Source organism: Schistocerca nitens, chromosome 9, assembly GCF_023898315.1.
Source record: "Schistocerca nitens isolate TAMUIC-IGC-003100 chromosome 9, iqSchNite1.1, whole genome shotgun sequence".
Classification (NCBI taxonomy): Eukaryota; Metazoa; Arthropoda; class Insecta; order Orthoptera; family Acrididae; genus Schistocerca; species Schistocerca nitens.
In genome coordinates, this window is record NC_064622.1 from 2,915,924 (window position 1) to 2,935,997 (window position 20,074).

The 20,074-nt window shown below is 43.7% G+C and overlaps 1 protein-coding gene across 1 annotated transcript in view; it reads left to right on the forward strand.

The window, feature by feature from the left end:
- The first annotated feature begins 510 nt into the window (after window positions 1-510).
- Window positions 511-20,074, forward strand: part of LOC126203057 (glucose dehydrogenase [FAD, quinone]-like) — a 158,293-nt gene continuing 138,729 nt past the window's right edge. The window contains exon 1 of the mRNA XM_049937295.1: window positions 511-564. The gene's annotated coding sequence lies outside the window, so the exon portion shown is untranslated. The remainder of the gene's footprint in view (window positions 565-20,074) is intronic.

Below are 20,074 nucleotides of genomic sequence, written 5' to 3' on the forward strand. Positions count from 1 at the left end.
CCTATTCATCGACTCCTGTTCATGTGCTACATTAATTGTTTGTATGACTTCTTGTTGTATAGAAATGAATGTAGTGTTTTCTCAAAATTTAAGGAGAGCGCATTTTCAGAGAACTACTTGATACTTCTTGGAAAAACATCATTAACTGACTGTTGGTCTCTCTCTCTCTCTCTCCTAATTGGAGTCTCGTGTATCACCTGTAAAATTAACTACTCCGACTGTTAAATGGTTAGTGCAAGTAAATTCCCATAGTTGAGGAATATATGTTGCCCCAAAACTGAACCCTGTGGAACTCAAGACAAAAGAGCGAGAACAGCCTTGAGCGGAGTCGTCAGCTGAGGCGCCTTCCCGGCCCTGTCCACGGCAGTGGCAGTAGCAGCAGCAGCAGCTGGAGCTGTAGAACGTAGAGGCAGAGGAGAGGCTGGAGAAAGGGAAAGTGGCGCTGGCTGCCCCGGCGTGGCGTGGCCTAGCGTGGCGCGGCGTGGGCCGCTGGCTGGCTCAGTCTGCCGACGGACAGCCAGCCAACCAGCCAGCCGGCGGCCGGACTGCCCAGCACCCAGCACGGTGAGTAGCAGCGCCTCCTCACTACTCACCACTCCCTCACTACTACCTGCATCGACAAAGACACTCAGTGTGAAGGTCGTGTCTGGAATCTGCCCACTTTACCACCCTGCGCACTTAATAACAAAGGAACCAAATCTCGAAGTGCCTTCGAGATAGTCTGCTTGCCTGGAAAAAGGGTTGATCAGTGACTTCCCGTACGCTATCCGTGGCGGCGAATCCCGTACGCTACCCGTGGCGGCGAATGCTCATCGGAAACTGGCGGCGAAAGTGTGCAACGTAACGGCGGTATAACCACTCTTATCTTGAAAACGCAAAGTGAGGAACCTGGTGTTTCCAGCTCAAGTATTGATCAAGACCTGATGAAGCACTGGTCCGTTTAAGATTTTGACAATCTGTTTTCACCATTGTGAATTGTAGCCCGAGATAAAGAAAAAAGTGACCAACGTAGTTTTTCGTAGACTTTTTAAACTACCTCCATCATATACCCTTACTATATTACTTTTTGACTCCAACCTAGCAAGTCCTGGTGGTGAAACTGGTCACCGGTTTAACCATTTAGTACGTCTGGCAGGGATGAACCATCAAATTCATAGGAAAAAAAACAGCAGAAAATGAATTCTTTAGTGTATCGTTAACGCGAAATTTGTCAAAGCAGCAAAGCAATTACTTGATTTAACTTGCATAACAAGGAACTGCTTTCTACTAATAAATTGCACAGTTCCACAAAAACAAATGTTAACTTTCTCTGCGAGGATAATAAGGTTATGAAAACAATTTGGTGTTTACTTTGTGTACTTTCTGACCGGTCTATGTCAAAAAATATTATTAAGCTCTTCAGCGTACCAAAAGACTCTGTTACTGTTATTCTTTTCGTAGTTGCCGCCGATGCTGCTACTGCTGATGATTTTCGATGTTGCCAATTGGTGTCCCAAAATCGGGGAACAATTCTCTCCCAGCCTCCCCCACTTGTGTCTGTCCGTTGCTACCTGAGACCACTGTGGTGCTGCATGTGACCGCAAGTAATACTGTCACCATCATCTCTGCCTTCGCTCGTTTTTCCTTCTAAAGGGAAGCAATTCTGTTGCCAGTTTGACCCGCCTGCCGTCAGCTCTTGTCACAAAGCGTCCCGTTCATTGTCACTTTAGTGCTTGAGCTGGTGTCAGTGCATCGTTTATCCCTGTTTTTCATGAGTTCGTTTTTCTGAGTTGTCACTTCGTGTTGTATTCAACAGACTGCGCTCCTATACCATCTGTGGCATTCTGAATTTATTTCCTCTTTGACCTACCTCCACATTAAATATAAACCATCTGTCAGAGAGCGTGAGCCACATATTCAGGAGTGGTAATGTACGGGAAAGGGAAAACTTCGTCCTTGATATAAGTGTAGGGAAAGATTTGGACGCCATCTGATGTAACGAACGCCACATTGTCTCGAATGTGGATAAATGCAAGGTAAATTGAACGAGTCTATATTCGGCAGCTTTAAAAGTGGTTTGCCGCTAAATTCATTCACAAACATCGAATTTTTTTGAATTGTCGTGTGGCTAGGGCCTCCCGTCGGGTAGACCGTTCGCCTGGGGCAGGTCTTTCGATTTGACGCCACTTCGGCGACCTGCGCGTCGATGGGGTTGAAATGATGATGATTAGGACAACACAACACCCAGTCCCTGAGAGGAGAAAATCTCCGACCCAGTCGGGAATCGAACCCGAGCCCTTTGGATTGACAGTCTGTCACGCTGACCACTCAGCTACCGGGGGCGGACACAAACATCGAATAAATATGAGTTATGTCGAAAAGTGACAAAGTGATATGAACATTTAATTAGTTTCAATGATTGATAATTAACGACTACAATTTGTCGTGACCATTCTGGTAATGTATAATACAGCTGCGAGTGAGGATACCTGCAAGGCGCTAGTGTGATCAATTTTTTTAATGCTGTCTCGGTGTTAGAGATCCTTACCTCGAATCAATGAAGGTATAATTCAAAGCCATGCTGCTACATTTAAGACACGCTTTATCAGTCAATACGAATTCCCTTGCACCACGCAAACTCTGTGTATAAAGCAGACACTTCGTGCTGCACCGGGACCCGAACACAAGTCCGTCCGTTCCCCAGACAGTCAACTACACATTACACACAGTCAGTATGAAACTGTTTTCAGATGCGAGACGAATCTTTTGAAAGAACGTGACGTTCCTTTTGTTCAGTATTGCTGACAGAGTTTAAAGAACCTAAATTCGAAACGGGAGCGATCTCTTAATCAGTGGTGACTGCCAAGAACTTCCGATACGCCGTGTCATTGTGCTATGAACTTGCAGCCTCGTATTGTCCACAGTCACAGCATCTTCCCAACTGAATCCTGCGCCCCTGGATGATGAAACCAGACACTCTCGCTTTACGAACCTAGTACGGAGAACACATTAACAAGGAAACAATACACGTGTAATATTTTTTCTTTGACTACTACTAACTACTACTAAAAAACTGGGTAAAAGCACAGAGGAAAGGTGGGGTGTGAATGGGCTCCGAAGAGGTGGGAGGAAAGGGGGGGGGGAGCGGACAGAGGACAGAGAGGAAGAGAGGGGTGTAAGAGGGAAGAAACAGACTCGCCAATACATTACAGAAATTGGCTATAGTTACAATTTCAAGCGCTAGCCTGAAGGATACGGCATAGCTCAAACGTTGTCTTGCGCTTTCCGATGAAATTGATGTTGTTTTCCTTTTAGTTCTTGCATGTTAGTCGTGCATTTACTGTACGTCACAGCTCTGTACAGCTGAAAGCAATATTTAGGAAATTGAATGCGTAGTTTCCAGGAACTGACATGACTGTGTTTTACGTTGCTTATGTTGTTACGGTTAAGACAGTTTCGTCCGTCGTTAATGTAGAACACGATACACAGTCGACGCTGAGATCTGACTGAGGTACTCAAAATCAATTCTCCCAGTTTAGACATCGAAGCATAGATGTTCTTGTTTCTGCACGGTGAAGCATAGGGATTTTCCATTTCCAGTGACACAGTGAAATTACAAATCATGACGGTTTGACAATGATCGAGACGTCACCTCGATTTTGAAGAGTATTTTGTTTACGAACAGAGAATCCTTGATTACTCTTTCCAAATGCAGAGCATTTTACAAAGTGCCACATATTCTTACAGTTGGTAGTACTGGTCAAAACTAGAAGTTGCAGCAACTGTTGTAACCTCCCCACAGTAATTTTTAATGTTTTTTGAACCTTATGTAACCTCCCAACAAAATTATTATAATTAAATGAAAATGAACCAAGCGTAAACTCCCCACAAAAATAATAATTAAATGAATTTTTTAATATTGTAACCTCTGAACAAAATTGGCTCCCATTTATAATCTGTGTGCAGAAATGCATTCACATTTAATGTTCCCACAAAATTCTTTTCTCATTTAATGTTAAGTTCGAAACAGAAAAATTCCTAAACACCAAAATAATAAAAAAAATTTAGTAACCTGGTAAATTTTATGACGACAGCCACGCTGCGTCTCGGCCCTGTATTCTGAATAAAAAAATAAACAAAGGCAAAAATTCTTACCTCAATAAAAACTGCAAATATATCTGCTCTTACATAAAAATTTTCGGCACATCTCCGAGCAATGCTGGCCCATACTTTGTGATTCGTGAAAGGAATTAATTATTCATTGGATAAAATCTTTAAATTGAAATGAATGCTTTAAAAAAAAGAAATACTTTATATTATGGAAATTATTATTGGGGCATTTTTTTGAAAGAAATTAAACGACAATTAATATACATTACTAGATATGCGCAAGGCTGCTTCTTTACCTTCTACAACAATACTCATCCTCCAGAGTCCCGAGCAGAGCAGACAGCCGACACGCGCCGACTACCGCCGACTCACGCAGACTACTCAAGACTACTGTCGACACGCGCAGACAAGCGTAGACTCGCGACAAGCAACAACTAACGACATATTGCTCTCCGGTCAGAGAACCCTCCTAAGTCTTGCCTATTGCAGGCAGCGCATATAGCGCATACCTCACCTCTTACACTGTATGTCTCGAAACCAATACCTGTTCAGATACGGGCCGTTTACCTTGTGACGAGTAACGTGTAGTATTCGAATCCACGACAGATGAATTAGCAAACTACCTCAGTACGGACATGTGGGCAGATGCAAATCCTCGAGCAGTCACGGAGGTGAACCATCAGAATCACTTCAGTATCAGTGTATGGGCAGGAGTTTTCGGTGACAGACAGATAGTTCTATACTCTTTACCAAACAGATTCACAAATGCTGTGTATCACAGATATCTTCGTGCTGAATTAGGAGCGCTACTGGAGAACGTTGTCCGTGTAGAAAGGCAACGATATTAGTTTGAGCAGACTGTAGATTGGTCGAGGTGGTCAGGTAGCACGGCCTCCCCGTTCACCGCCCCTTAATGGGTTGAATTTCCAGCTATGTGGACATGTACAGGCACTGGAGTATGCACAACCCATCGACAGCGTGCAGGAGAGTGTGATCAATGCACCTGATGCAATCTGAATAGAGCCAGGTTTATTCGAAAGAAGGGTGATTCAGTGCGAAGAAGGGCTGGAGGACAAGCAGGATGCTTGGTATAATCGCACGCAGCACTGTGTTTGGAGTCCAACATAACAAACAGATGGGCATGAGAGGAAAAATGGCTCTGACAAGGGAACCTCCCCATCGCACCCCCCTCAGATTTAGTTATAAGTTGGCACAGTGGATAGGCCTTGAAAAACTGAACACAGATCAATCGAGAAAACAGGAAGAAATTGTGTGGAAATACGAAAAAAATAAGCAAAATATACAAACTGGGTAGTCCATGTCGAAGATAGGCAACATTAAGTAGAAAGTGAACACAGGAGCGCCGTGGTCCCGTGGTTAGTGTGAGCAGCTGCGGAACGAGAGGTCCTTGGTTCAAGTATTCCCTCGAGTGAAAAATTTACTTTCTTTTTTATCGCAAAGTTATGATCTGTCCGTTCGTTGATTGACGTCTCTGTTCACTGTCTGTGTTTTGCGACCGCACCGCTAAACCGTGCGATTAGTAGACGAAAGGACGTGCCTCTCCAGTGGGAACCGAAAACATTTGATCGCAAGGTCATAAGTCAAGCGATTCCTCCACAGGAAAACACGTCTGATATATTCTATACGATACTGGTGACGGCATGTGCGTCACATGACAGGAATATGTTGTAGACCGACCTAACTTGTACACTTGGCGAATGGGTAAAAAGATTCTTCTACCTTGCCCGATTTAGGTTTTCTTGTGGATGTGATAATCACTCCCAAAAAAGTGGTGAAAACATGAGAGTTTGTCACATAAACTGCAACAAATGAGTGCAACAGTTTCACAGTCGCAAAGTTTTCTCTGTGCTCTGTGAAAACATATGTTTTTTAACGTTTTCAAATTTTTCCGTGTGTAGACCGTCAAATCCTGCATATGGCCAAGCAAATCTGAACATGTCCTGGAATTTTGGAGAGCGAAGTTGATTACGTTTAAGTGCCTGCACTTTGATAATTGACACACGATCACGTAAACAATACTGCTTTGTGTACCTGTGCAGCTTCGCAAAATAATTGCCTGAAAATAAAAGTTACACTTTTCACTCGAGGGAAGACTTGAACCAAGGACCTCTCGTTCCGTGGCTGCTCGCGCTAAACACGGGACCACGGCGCTCCTGAGCTTACATTGTACTTGATGTTGCACATCTTGGGCATAGACTACTCAGTTTGTATATTTTGCTTATTTTTTTCATAGTTCCACACAACTTCTTCTTGTTTTCTCGAGTGATCTGTGTTCAGTTTTTCAAGGCCTATCCACTGTGCCAACTTATAACTAAATCTGAGGGGGGTGCGATGGGGAGGTTCCCTTGTGAGCACTATGGGACTCAACTTCTAAGGTCATCATCAGTCCCCTAGAACTTAGAACTACTTAAACCTAACCAACCTAAGGACATCACACACATCCATGCCCGAGGCAGGATCCGAACCTGCGACCGGAGCGGTCACGCGGTTCCAGACTGTAGCGCCAAGAACCGCACGGCCAGCCCGGCCGGCATGAGAGGACAGATTTGCTCATATAACAGGTATTGGTTTCCGAACGTATCATTACGGGAACTTCTAATTTGGACCATCTCCAGCAGCATATGTGACACTTTGCTTTTGAACACCCAGTATAGAGCATAAAAAACAAAAATTGAATCTTCGACTGTTTTACAGTAATTATGCACGTCTTTCCTAATTGTTATAACTATTCAAGATCAACAAGTCAGCAGACGCGTAACACGAAGCCGAACGCCAGCTGCTCAAAAATCAAAGACTACGTGTTGTTTTGAGTAGTCGTGAATGTACAACAAGGGCGGTGCCTTTGTTACAACTATCCCTCCCCATCCCACACCTGCAGCGGCCGCCGTTTTGTCTCGGGAGCTAGCTGTACGCCTCGTGCGAGCGAAAACGGGTTCGGCCGTGGTGCGGGCGACATTCCGCAGATTGTATCACGCGTGACCCATTGTGTTGGAAGCGCGCCGCGGGACCGGAAGTGAAAGTGGCGTATCGGCTGCAATTACGGCGGCGGGCGCAGAGCGTGCAGCGGCGCCGCAGCCCGACCTCGACATTGCCCGCCGCGTCATGCGTGGAGCCGCACGGCACGTCGATGGCCGCGTCCCCCAGGCCCGGCTGCCTCCACAACTGTGGTTCGGTCCCCTCAGGCATGAATTACTTACCCGTGCATCGCCCGCCCCTACCCTCACATGCACGTTAGCGTTTCCACACATCAAAGTTCAAAATGCTACTTACGGGACTCTCAAGACGGCCACAAGTGAAATTATTCGTACCGGAGTTTAGTAACTTTTACCCGAAGAGCTTATAACGACGTTAATGAACAAAAATCGGACATACAAATGTTGTTGTTGTTGTTATGGTCGTCAGCCCTGAAACTGGTTTGATGCAGCTCTCCGTGCTACTCTAACCTGTGCGAGATCTTCATCTCCCAGTACCTACTGCAGCCTACATCCTTCTGAACCTGTTTAGTGTATTCTCTCTTGGTCTCCCTCTACGATTTTTACCCTGCACGTGGCCCTCCAATACTAAATTGGTGATCCCTCGATGTCTCAGAACATGTCCTACCAACCGATCCCTTCTTCTAGTCAAGTTGTGCCACAAACTTCTCTTCTCCCCAATCCTATTCAATACCTCCCCATTAGTTATGTGATCTACCCATAGAATCTTCAGCATTCTTCTGTAGCACCACATTTCGAAAGCTTCTATTCTCTTCTTGTCCAAAATATTTATCGTCCATGTATCACTTCCGTACATGGCTACACTCCATACAAATACTTTCAAAAACGACTTCCTGACATTTAAATGTATACTCGATGTTAACAAAGTTTTCTTCTTGAGAAACGCTTTCCTTGCCATTGCCAGTCTACATTTTATATCCTCTATACTTCGACCATCATCAGTTATTTTGCTCCCCAAATAGCAAAACTCCTTTACTACTTTGTATCTCATTTCCTAATCTAATTCCCTCAGCATCACCTGATTTAATTCGACTACATTCCATTATCCTTGTTTTGCTTTTGTTGATATCCATCCTATAGCCTCCTTTCAAGACACTATCCATTCCGTTCAACTGCTCTTCCAAGTCCTTTGGTGTTTCTGACAGAATTACAATGTCATCGGCGAACCTCAAAGTTTTTATTTCTTCTCCATGGCTTTTATTACCTATTCCGAACTTTTCTTTTGTTTCCTTTACTGCTTGCTTAATATACAGATTGAATAGCATCGGGGACAGGCTACAACCCTGTCTCACTCCCTTCCCAACCACTGCTTCCCTTTCCTGTCCCTCGACTCTTACAACTGCCATCTCGTGTCTGTACAAATTGTAAATAGCCTTTCGCTCCCTGTATTTTACTCCTGCCACCTTCAGAATTTGAAAGAGAGTATTCCAGTCTACATTGTCAAAAGCTTTCTCTAAGTCTACAAATGCTAGAAACGTAGCTTTGCCTTTCCTTAATCTTTCTTCTAAGGGTATCGAAATGGGCATCTCGTAGGAATCGTTTAAGAACAACCAATACGCCAGTAAGGGAGTTCCCTGACGAGGACGACTACGAAAAACCAATTCTGAAATGTTTTTGAGACATACTTTTGGTTCTGTACCAAAGTCTAACAAACGTATGTAAGATGCCGTGCCAGCTCGCATTAAATTACGAGTAACACTGAAACATCTGGCAACTGGAGTCACTGCAGTATACGAGGTGCGGCAATAAAGTAATGAGACTGATGTGAAAAAAAAAGTTGCTTAGCGTTTTAGTCAAGTTTAGTGTTGTCTGCTTCAAAGCAGTTCCCTTCTGACTGAACACACTTTTTCCAGCGCTTCTGCCATTGATGGTAACATTTCTGGACCTCATCTTCTGTAATATCCTCCAAGACCCTCGTCACAGCTTTTTGGACATCTCGTGTTGTGTTGAAAATGGTGTTCCTTCACCGCCGTTTTGACTCTTGGAAATAGAAAAAAAGTCGCACGGAGCGATATCTGGTGAATAAGGTGGCTGTGGTAGTACTGTGTTTTCAGGTTAAAAACTGCTGTACTGACAGAACAGTACGGAATGGAGCATTATCGTGATGCAGAATCCAATTATCAGCAATGTTGGCACGGACACGAAGAACTCTTTTACGAAGTCTTTCTAAAATTTCTTTGTAGTAATATTGGTTAACTGTTTGTCCAGGAGGCACCCACTCTTTATGAACAATTCACTTGGAACCAAAGAAGCACGCAAGCATGAATTTCACTTTTGACTTTGACACGCGATCTTTTCTTGGTCTGGGTGATCCCTTTGAGTACCATTGCGAACTTTGGCGTTTTGTCTCTGGTTCGTACTGAAAAAAAACAGTGATAACACGACTCAACAATTCTGGATTGATTCAAAAATGTTCAAATGTGTGTGAAATCTTATGGGACTTAACTGCTAAGGTCATCAGTCCCTCAGCTTACACACTACTTAACCTAAATCATCCTAAGGACAAACACACAATCAAAAAAAATGGTTCAAATGAGCACTATGCGACTTAACTTCTGACGTCATCAGTCGCCTAGAACTTAGAACTAGTTAAACCTAACTAACCTAAGGACATCACACACATCCATGCCCGAGGCAGGATTCGAACCTGCGACCGTAGCGGTCTCGCTGTTCCAGACTGCAGCGCCTAGAACCGCACGGCCACTTCGGCCGGCCACAGGTGCTCAATGGTAGAAAGGTGTTCCTTTGGCACTATTTACGAACTTTTGCCACTTTAGGAAGTATTTATTTACTTACTTGAAGACTAAGCCCATTATTCTGGCAGGACGCTAACTTTTCACGCACATAAACAAACGATTCTAGATCGGTGTTATCGAACGAACCGAAGCAGAATGAGAGCAAATCCATCTATAGGCAGTTGCTGAAACTCGTAGGCGTTGGTGGCAGAAAGCGACATCGTGCAATAAATTAGAACGCCTTTCAACTTTCGTAACTTACGCGTAAGTTGGCACGACACTGTGCAAGTAGAGTGTTTTCACATGTAAGTTGGTGTTGGTCGGGGACGTAAGTGTAAGAAAAATTCATGTCTGTGAAAACACGGCTTTACGCAGTGTTTACGCCTTCTACACGTTTCCCTCTCTGCGCATCAGATGCAACAGGGCCTCGTACCGGCACGGTTTCTGGGGTGACATGCCGAACGGACGCAGCAAGTGACGCAAAATTTGGTACTACTTATCTGATCTTAAAATTTGGGAAACAAGTTTGACTCAAACAGCACAAAAAATAATTGAGGCAAAATGCGTTAAGAAATATTGCTCTTCCAGTTACATGGCAGATAGGAAACAAAACATGGAACCACTGAACAAACATCTTCCTAAACTTACAGAACACATACGTGTTGTGTTGTTTTGTGTCGTAGTGGTCGGCGTGTACCCGAAGACTGGTTTTACGTCGACCTGTACGCTACTCTACCCTGCGCAAACCTCCTTATCTCGGTATAACTACTGTAACCTACATCCATTTGGAGTTGCTTACTGTGTTCACTCTTTGTCTCCTTCCATTCCTTAGCTGTAACCCTCTCCCCCCCTTCCTCCCTCCCGCTCCCCCCACCCCCACCCCCACCGCCCACACACACACATGCGCTACCTTCCAATATCAAGTTGAAAGTTCCCTGATCCCTCCGGATATACACTGTCAACCAACTCCTCCATTTAGCCAATTTGTGTCACAAATTCAACGAAGAAGATCAAATTCGAAAGTCAGTCGGAGCGAGATGGTGATTTAGTTATTCTACTTATTTTCTTCGAACTATCGTAATATTACACACAAAAAATGGCTCTGAGCACTATGGGACTTAACGTCTGAGGTCATCAGTCCCCTAGAACTTTGAACTACGTAAACCTAACTAACCTAAGGACATCACACATATCCATGCCCGAGGCAGGATTCGAACCTGCGACCGTAGCAGTCGCGCGGTTCCGGACTGAAGTGCCTAGAACCGCTCGGCCACCGCTGCCGGCTGTTACACACATTCTCACTGATTCCACGAGCAGACTAAAATGCTATTGAAAACTTCATGAGAGCCTAGACAACTACGTTCTCGAGGAGTAAGAAACGTCTTCGTAAGGTTGCAAAACGGTCTGATGGCAAAGCTTTAGGATCGTGTTGACGGGTGGGGGCTTTTATTTACACGTCCGGTGTAATGTCTGATGCTATCGACCGGCGCTAGTAGCACCATACTATCGTATATATTACTTCTGAAGTCAACATCTCTTTCCTTCAACACGTGCTAATTATACAGGGACGAATGAGGTATCTTTAGAAAGGGTTTTAACCGCCTTCTGATTTTGCAAAACCAATTTTGCGCTGAAACTAAAAATTTGTGAAAAATTTTAACATAAGACACTTTTAACTACTATAGGCAGAAGGGTAACACGGATGATCAGCTTCATATATATATATATATATATATATATATATATATATATATTACGAAGCTAACTTACTAATCACGAATAACAGACAAACTTCTCATATTGACTTATTACAAGTACCATTTTTATTTGTTTTCAAATATTTATTAAATGGATTATTTGTATACAGCATTGTCATAGATAATAACCGTGATCCTGCTGTAGTCCACGATCTCTACCCATCATAAAAGTTGACTTTTCTAGACGAAAATACTTTCAGAAAAAACAGACATAGTTGTCATTATCACCAGCTACTACACTTACTCGAAATACTGTCATTATTTACAGCTATAAAAATGCGAAAGCTGCGCACAGGTCCCCTGTTTACAATTAATGCTCAGCTGATTGGCACCGGAAAAACTGTTGTAATACCACGGATGAACTTAACACAATCTGATCCAAGCATGTCTTCTCTCTTCACAAGAAGACAGTTGCCTATTAAAATTGCATTTGCCATCACTATAAACAAGTCACAGCGACAAAGAGCGGGATTGTATCTACCACGTCCCGTCTTTCCTCCCGGACAGTTGTATGTAGCCTTTTTAAGGGTAGCTAAATCAACTAAAATTTTTGTATCCCTTAAAGAAAATGATAAACAAAAAGTGCACAAAGATTACAATTCTTACGTCAAGTACTGTTGGCATCGAGGTATTGTAATGCTCCTAAACAACTTTGTTCAAAAGTATGTGCATGGAAACATACAGGGTGGATATAATTAGACTTCCAAAACGCTGTAGATATAACACCACTGGTCAGAATGGCGTCAAATTGCTACGGAATACTATCCGAGAAGGGGGAAAACGTATGGAAGAAGAAAAAAAATTGTGTGAAAACTGATCAATAGATGGCGCTGCATGTGTCACAATATGTAAATGAAAACAGCTGTCATGCGCACGACCCACTGATGTCGGTATAGAGATGCCGTGTGCACTGCTTTTCCTCCTTTCGCGTCTGCGACGTTGGCCATAGCTGCCTCAATGCAGGACCGCGCTCTGCTTGTAAAGCTGTATTACAGGAATGATGGCTGTGCACACGTCGCTCTGCAGAAGCTCCGGACACTGAAGGGTTTGAAAAAAGGCGGTGGTCCGATGACTGCCGTGGGTCTGCAGAAAATGATTCGAAAAGACGGGTTCTTTTAGTGTGCAACCTGGTAGAGGGCGGAAACGAATTAACTGGATGTCATTGGAAGCAGTGGCCACAGCAATGCAGGAGGAGACGAGTGGTAGTGTGCAAACGTGTAGTGCACGGAGAATTGCCCGAAGATTGGACATACCCGTAAGCACCGTGCGTAAAATCCTACGAAACATGCATCCATTCAAAATTCCTGTTGAAATGAAATGAAATGTCGTGTGACGAGGGCCTCCCGTCGGGTAGACCGCTCGCCTGGTGCAGGTCTTTCGATTTGACGCCACTTTGGCGACTTGCGCGTCGATGGGGATGAAATGATGATGATTAGGACAACACAACACCCAGTCCCTGAGTGGAGAAAATCTTCGACCCAGCCGGGAATCGAACCCGGGCTCTTAGGATTGACAGTCTGTCGCGCTGACCACTCAGCTACCGGGGCGGACAATTGTTGTCGGATATGGGCAACGGAAAATCCACACGCAAATCAACCAGTAACACTTTATCCTGAAAATATCACTGTGTGGTGCGGGTTTACGGCATCATTTATCATACGTCCATATTTTTTCGAAGAAGCAGGTGCTTCCGGTTCTGTTACCTGTACCGTCTCTGATACGCGCTATGAGTGTCTTTTGCGCAACCACGTCATTCCAGCTCTCCAACAGCGTGGATGTGTGGATGGGATCATTTTTATGCAAGATGACGCACCTCCGCACATAGAAAATCCAATTAGGCAGCTGCTGAAGCACCATTTCGGAAATGCTAGAATCATCAGCCGCCATTTCCCTGCAGCCTGGCCGCCCCGACCACCTGCTATTAATCCGTGTGACTTCTGGCTATGGGGCTGTCTGCAAGATGATGTGTTCAGTGTTCCGATTGCAAACTTAGCTGCACTGAAGGCACGCATAGCGCAACACATTCTGAACGTGACCCGGAAACACTTCGATCAGTTATGGAACATGCTGTTTCTCGATTTGAACTTGTTGCAGAGAACAGTGGACAGCATGTTGAAAACGTTTTCCGCCAGTCACTTGGAAATGAATAATCCGATTTGACTTTGACTGATGCTTTTTTATGCCATTTTTGGCCTCAGGACAATTAAAACCGATGTCATCGATGCTCTTTATGTGGTTTTTGGCCTCAGGACAATTAAGAACCGATGTGAATGATGCTTTTTTTGCAGTTTTTTGCCTCAGGACAACTGAAAACCGATTTTTCCCATCCGATGTGACATGACCTTTCCGTGGCGGATGGGCTCACGTAACTAAGAGTATCCCATCAGTATGCATATACACACTGAGCAGTAGAGTTTGTTTAACATCAAACGTACACCTTAGCCATTGTTGTAAGATTCATTTGTCATTTGTAGTCGACCACTATTAAATTGTGATGCTTACAGCGCCGTTTATTGTTACATTTTGTAACTATTTATTTTTCTTCTGCCATACATTTTCCTCCTTCTCCGATAATATACTGTTGCAATTTGACGTCATTCTGACCAAAGTTCGAAAGTTTAACTTTAATTATAATCACACTGTATATACAAGAATGTATCATAAATACATGATTATAATTTACATCGTTCGGTTCATTTTTAAAAAAATTTTTTCCTTCATTCCCACAACTACCCTTATCCCAACGACTACACTTACTCCAAATACTGTCGTCATTTAAAACTGTAGTAGTGGGAAAGTTTCGGAAGGGCGCCCTGGCTGATGACAACTCAACTCTGGGACCCAGGATAAATGGGTCATTACAGCATAAGTACTGTTTAAGGCAAGTTTATAAGTCAGTAATTGCTTACAAAACGACAGAGTGTGTCTGTAAATAGTATTTACGACAGTAAGAAAATAGATGTGAAGGAATAAGAATTTTAGAACCTTTTATAAACTGTTGATACCTTGTGCGTTCCAAGGGAGTACCGACAGACAGGCATCGATAACCGTGCTACAGGTACCCCTTAAGGCACTGCTGGATGGCATCAGGAGAGGGGTCCAATGTTTCAGTGAAGTTTAGCGGGAAAGCACTTCGTTGTGTATCCGTATTATCAGTAGTATGCATGTTTGACGCTGAAGCAGCTGCAGCAGTATCTTTTGCGGGTAACACATTGTGGTGTTGCAGTTCTTCTTATTTCCGTGCTTGCTAAGAAAATTGGATGAGGGATTCCATTAACGTTAATATGTAATAACAATTTTACAAAAGGAAATAAATTAACCTACTGAAGATAGCACAAAAAGTGCTGAAACATGTCTGGGTAAAACAAAACTCAAAGTTTCTTGCATAATGTGGAATTCCTCACCCAGTCTTTGGGAGGTTTGAACGCACTGCCAACAAAGAAAAATTTGCTCCGTTGTACAAACGTAGGTGAAAGTTTCGGGCGTGAATGTTTATAGTTAAATAGCTTGGGATATAGGTCATATGCTGAAGTAAATTGCTAGCCTTAACATACGCTTAACATCAGTTCTACCGCACCAATCCGATAATTACTCATATTATAAAACGAACCGTGCCGTCAAAGTCATTGTCCTTAGAGATGGAGCACTAACTCACTTGAACAGGCGACGACAAAAATCTCTTTTTAATTATATCGTAACATCCAGGCATTCCTCTGTCTATGCAAACCCTGGAAAACCACATTCGGGACATCAGTTAAAATGCCTGAGCACTTTTCCTGCTGAGTTTGTGAGCACCTCGCTCAGAGAGGAATATCTTACGGATATCCATTCACTCTACTCACGCCGCCGATGCAACAGTTTTCTTATTTTGTCTTAGCAATGTCGGTTTACCAGGAGACTCAGCTAGTCACGGTAAATTAATGTGAACGTCCCCGAGCACGCCCATATATTTGTTGGCTGTAGTGCTGAAGGCACGGACCAGACCCTGCGCTGGGGCAGAGAGCGGCTCACGTCAGACGAGCTACGCCCCCCCCACCAGCGCTGTTACCTTTTCTTTACGACTACCAGAGCATCAGACCACGGAGGGCGATCTCAGCTACAGCCGGGGTCAGTGACTGCGGAGGTACGAGGCCCCTCCAAGGCCGCTACTCGTCCCCAGAATGACGGTGCAGTGCCGCTAACTACCAAACTAAACCCGTGGACCTCGGTGTAGCCACCTAACACTTATCTAGCAACCTAAATTTCTCTCGAATTGCAGTGCAATGGTTTCGCTAATAACTCACGTCTCGCCAGCATTGTGACATGCCCGGTACTATAAAGCCACATTGGAGGCAAGTACTTTGTAGCGACAGGCGTCCCCGAGGGTTCGGTATTGGGTCCTACACTCTTTTCATTGTACCCAAATGATATCAGTTTTGTCCTACTGCAAACACCACATGCACGCTGATGACCTGCAGTTGCATCTAAGTGCAGAACCAATAAACATGAAGACAGCTTCAGAGAATGTCAATACCGACCTGTGCAAACTATCAAAATTGACGCAAGTTATAGGGCTAAAGCTCAACCCATCCAAAAACCAAGTGGCACTGGTGATCATTCTAGGCTCATTAGCGTGAAATATCGGGAATCCCTGCCATCTTTAACAAATATCAACTGCTCTCCTTCAGCAGAGTGTCTAGGAGTAATAACAGATGAAAATCTAAATTGGACTGAGCCCGTAACTACAGTGTGCAAAATAGGCATCAGCATTCCCTCCTAGCTCTACACAAAAAAAAAAAAAAAAACTGTTCCCTCTTGACCTGAAAAAGAAACTTGTACAAGCACTTATGCTTGTAATTATTGATTACGAAGATGTTATCCTAGAAGGCCTTTCTCAGAAAAGCTCACAGCTCCTGGAACTGGCTATGAACGCCTATGTTCGTTATATCTGTAACGTTTGACTCTTTGATCATATTTCAGCATCATATGCACAGCTATCCCGGCTGCGTGCAGACAAGTCCAGTGATTTCCATACCATTTTTCTCTGCTGTTTTATCAACGAACACTTTCCCTCAGATCTTTCTTTGACCTTAACGCACTTGTCTGAACAACATGGCAGAACACCCGTTCCCATCACAGCAAAATATCTTTTGTCTCACTCTACCGTTCAGCCACTTTCTTAAAGTCCTTCTCAGCAGCAAGAACACGACTCCGGGAAAACCTCTCCCACTAGATTACAGAACGGAATAACATCTCCAGCTTCAGAAGACCACTAATGACATATCTACTAAAGCAACAATAAGGATTACTATTGTACCTGTACGCACTCGTTATCCTCGTACATCCTTCTTTCCAACCAGAGATTCATCTTTTCCCGTTATTCTTAGCTGATGCAGCCTCTTTAAATTTCCTTTCCCCAGACACACTATATAGGAAAAAATTTATCTTGTTGTATCTGCCACTGTCATTATTGTTGTCAGTCTCTTATTATTATTATTATATTATTATTATTATCAATATTAGTGGCAGCAGCTGCAGTAGTACATGTACGCCGGCCGGAGTGGCCGTGCGGTTCTAGGCGCTACAGTCTGGAACCGAGCGACCGCTGCGGTCGCAGGTTCGAATGCTGCCTCGGGCATGGATGTGTGTGATGTCCTTAGGTTAGTTAGGTTTAATTAGTTCTAAGTTCTAGGCGACTGATGACCTCAGAAGTTAAGTCGCATAGCGCTCAGAGCCATTTGAACCCAGTACATGTACTGCCGGCATTAACTTTATTGATTCATTTTCAGTATTATTTATTCACATTGCCACTTCAGGCACTCATACCATTTTAATATTACTTGTATTAAAATTGTAAAGTTGACGTGCGGTTGACGTGGTAGGAATGATTTTATTCACAACAACTCCAAGCCCGTAATAACTTAGTAAGCAGCCAGAAGCATGCCAGCACAGCTTTGATGAACGCAATTCGCTGTACTAACTGTGCTTTAGCAAGGTCGTATGTGGGTTTACGAGTACCGCACGATCCTCCCGAAGAGTTGTCCAACGTGGACGTGCGGTGTCAGCCGTGCATCCGTGTTGGTGCCGGTGTTCCAGCGAAGGTACACGTGCCTTCATGCGCCCACATCCTCTCCTTTATCTTCGCATCACACCAGCAGCCGTCCGTCATTGAGATTGCACAGCGCGTAGGACGAATTTTGAACAATGTTGCCTCCAGGGGGTGAGCTAGGACAGCGAGGAATCGTTTGCTGTGAGCTATAGGAGTACCGCTCCTTCCATTAACTGTTCTCCATTGACAGCTTAATGACGTAGGGTAAGGCAAATACAGGTTGGTTGCCTTTAGCTATTGGAGCATATTCTACCTTGCAATCAGTGATGCCTGTTTGTGGGTGTGACATGGAGCACAGGAGAATGGAGACCACCGGAGAACATCATAAAGCGCCATATACCTCCAACACGGGGCATCACAGTATGGGGACATACACCCTGCAGTGACCGTACGCTTTTATGGTCCGCCGTGGAAACACTGGAGAATATGTTCAGATCATCGTACATCTTGTTCTGTACTTACTACTACAACTTTGAGTGGCGTGATCTTCTAAAACGAATACGTCACGAGCACACATTTAATGCTTACGCAACGAGCTCTCCAAACGATGTGACAACATTCCTTACCTGTACATCCAACAAACATGTTCCTCTTTTAAGCACGTGTGCGACATGTTGGGAGAAAGTGCGATAATAGGTGCAAATAGCGTGGAACGCATTTCCAAGACGGATAAGACAAGTCGCAGGGGGTCCGTTAAGAGCGATTTTAGCATCGCTCTGTACGCACAGTCTAGGAGGCGGCTATACGAGATACTTATGGACCAAAGCAGCTGAAGCCAAGAACCTCCAGGGTTTGCTTATACTTGGTGCACGATGCTATCGTAACAGATTCTCGACGGGCCACGTGATGCTATCCGATTTCACTAGAAAGCCGTTCATCTCGTACGTTGGAAGACGCACGATATTCATTGCTGTCCTGCTAGAACAGATGATACATAGAAATACAAACATGACATTTAGAATAAGAATTAAAACACTTTCTCAGACAGATAATGGTCTTCAAAAGAAGGGTATTTAGTCATTCACCATCTGCAGGAACACAAGATATACGGAAGATTGATTGGGTTGAAAGGCCCTCGGATCTTCATGCTACTGGAGTCCGCTGCTTTTCATCATGTTCGCCCACCAACTTAAATACATCAGTGTTTCTCACAATATTTCAGTTTATAGCTTAGTTTCTTACACTAAAATTTATTCCCTTGACGTGACTAATCCCTGGAGGTCTTTTTTTTGTTCTCCCAGTCACTACATATTTTATGTGGACACGACATGTCGCAGGGGGCTCACTTTGGTTGCACATACATTTCGTCACAGGTGTATTGTCTGCGTGTTGTAAACAGCGTCAGGCAGTTGTTTTCCATCCACTGTGGAGGCAGGACTGTATGACCTTCAGTGAACCTGGCCTTTCCCACAGAGGTACTTTGTCACCCAACTTGTGATGCCGTGCTCAGAGTGTATTGGAAATTATTTAACTCCTCTTCAAGGTCCACCTTCTTTTTTCTGGTTAGATCCGTTTTTCAGTTATTACTTTCTTTTAACTTCAGAACGATAGGGCTATTTACGTCGAAGAGAAAAACACACCGAATACTGCTGACAATTCTCAGCGATCCTCCAGTCTCAAGGTAAAATCAGATATTAAAATAGTGTAAATCTGAAGCAATGAACTGAGCGAGCGTGTGTGTGTGTGTGTGTGTGTGTGTGAGAGAGAGAGAGAGAGAGAGAGAGAGAGAGAGAAAGTGTGCATGGATTCATTTTAGACTGGCGTTATCTGTGCTCCTGTCAACAACATACCGATTACACTCTGATGTATCAGACTGTATTTGACGTCTCACGAAAATATTATGTATGTTCTTGCTTTGTACCGACTATTTGTGCTATTTGTTCATGCTGAAAAAAACGTCCTCACAATGTGAGGTTATTCTCTTCATTCTTGGACAACATCATTTCAGGCTTGAAGATTTTGCAATATGTGAAAACGATGATCGACCCAGTATGATATTTCCTGACTTGTGTAAACGTGAAATTTTCGAGAAAAGAACTGGAAGATGCCACTCTAAATATATGGGCAATTCATTCTATTGTTTTTCCATTGTCTTCAGCTACTTTATTTACAATTACACTTTTTACCATGCATTACAGTCTTTTTCTGCACCGCTCATGTCTCCCAAAATAATGCAACGAATAATCGACAGCTCATCTCATTAGTGTACTGCAGCCACCTGAAGATGAACGTTTTGTTCGAAGCCAGTAACGACAAAATATATGAAGTTATTTTGGCTTCATCCAGAGAAGTACTGAGTGGTAAACATCTCGTCAGCTTCATTAAAGACACAGGTGACAGGTACTGTATTAGCACACGTAGTCTACTTTTGCCTCTAAGACATCAACCAAG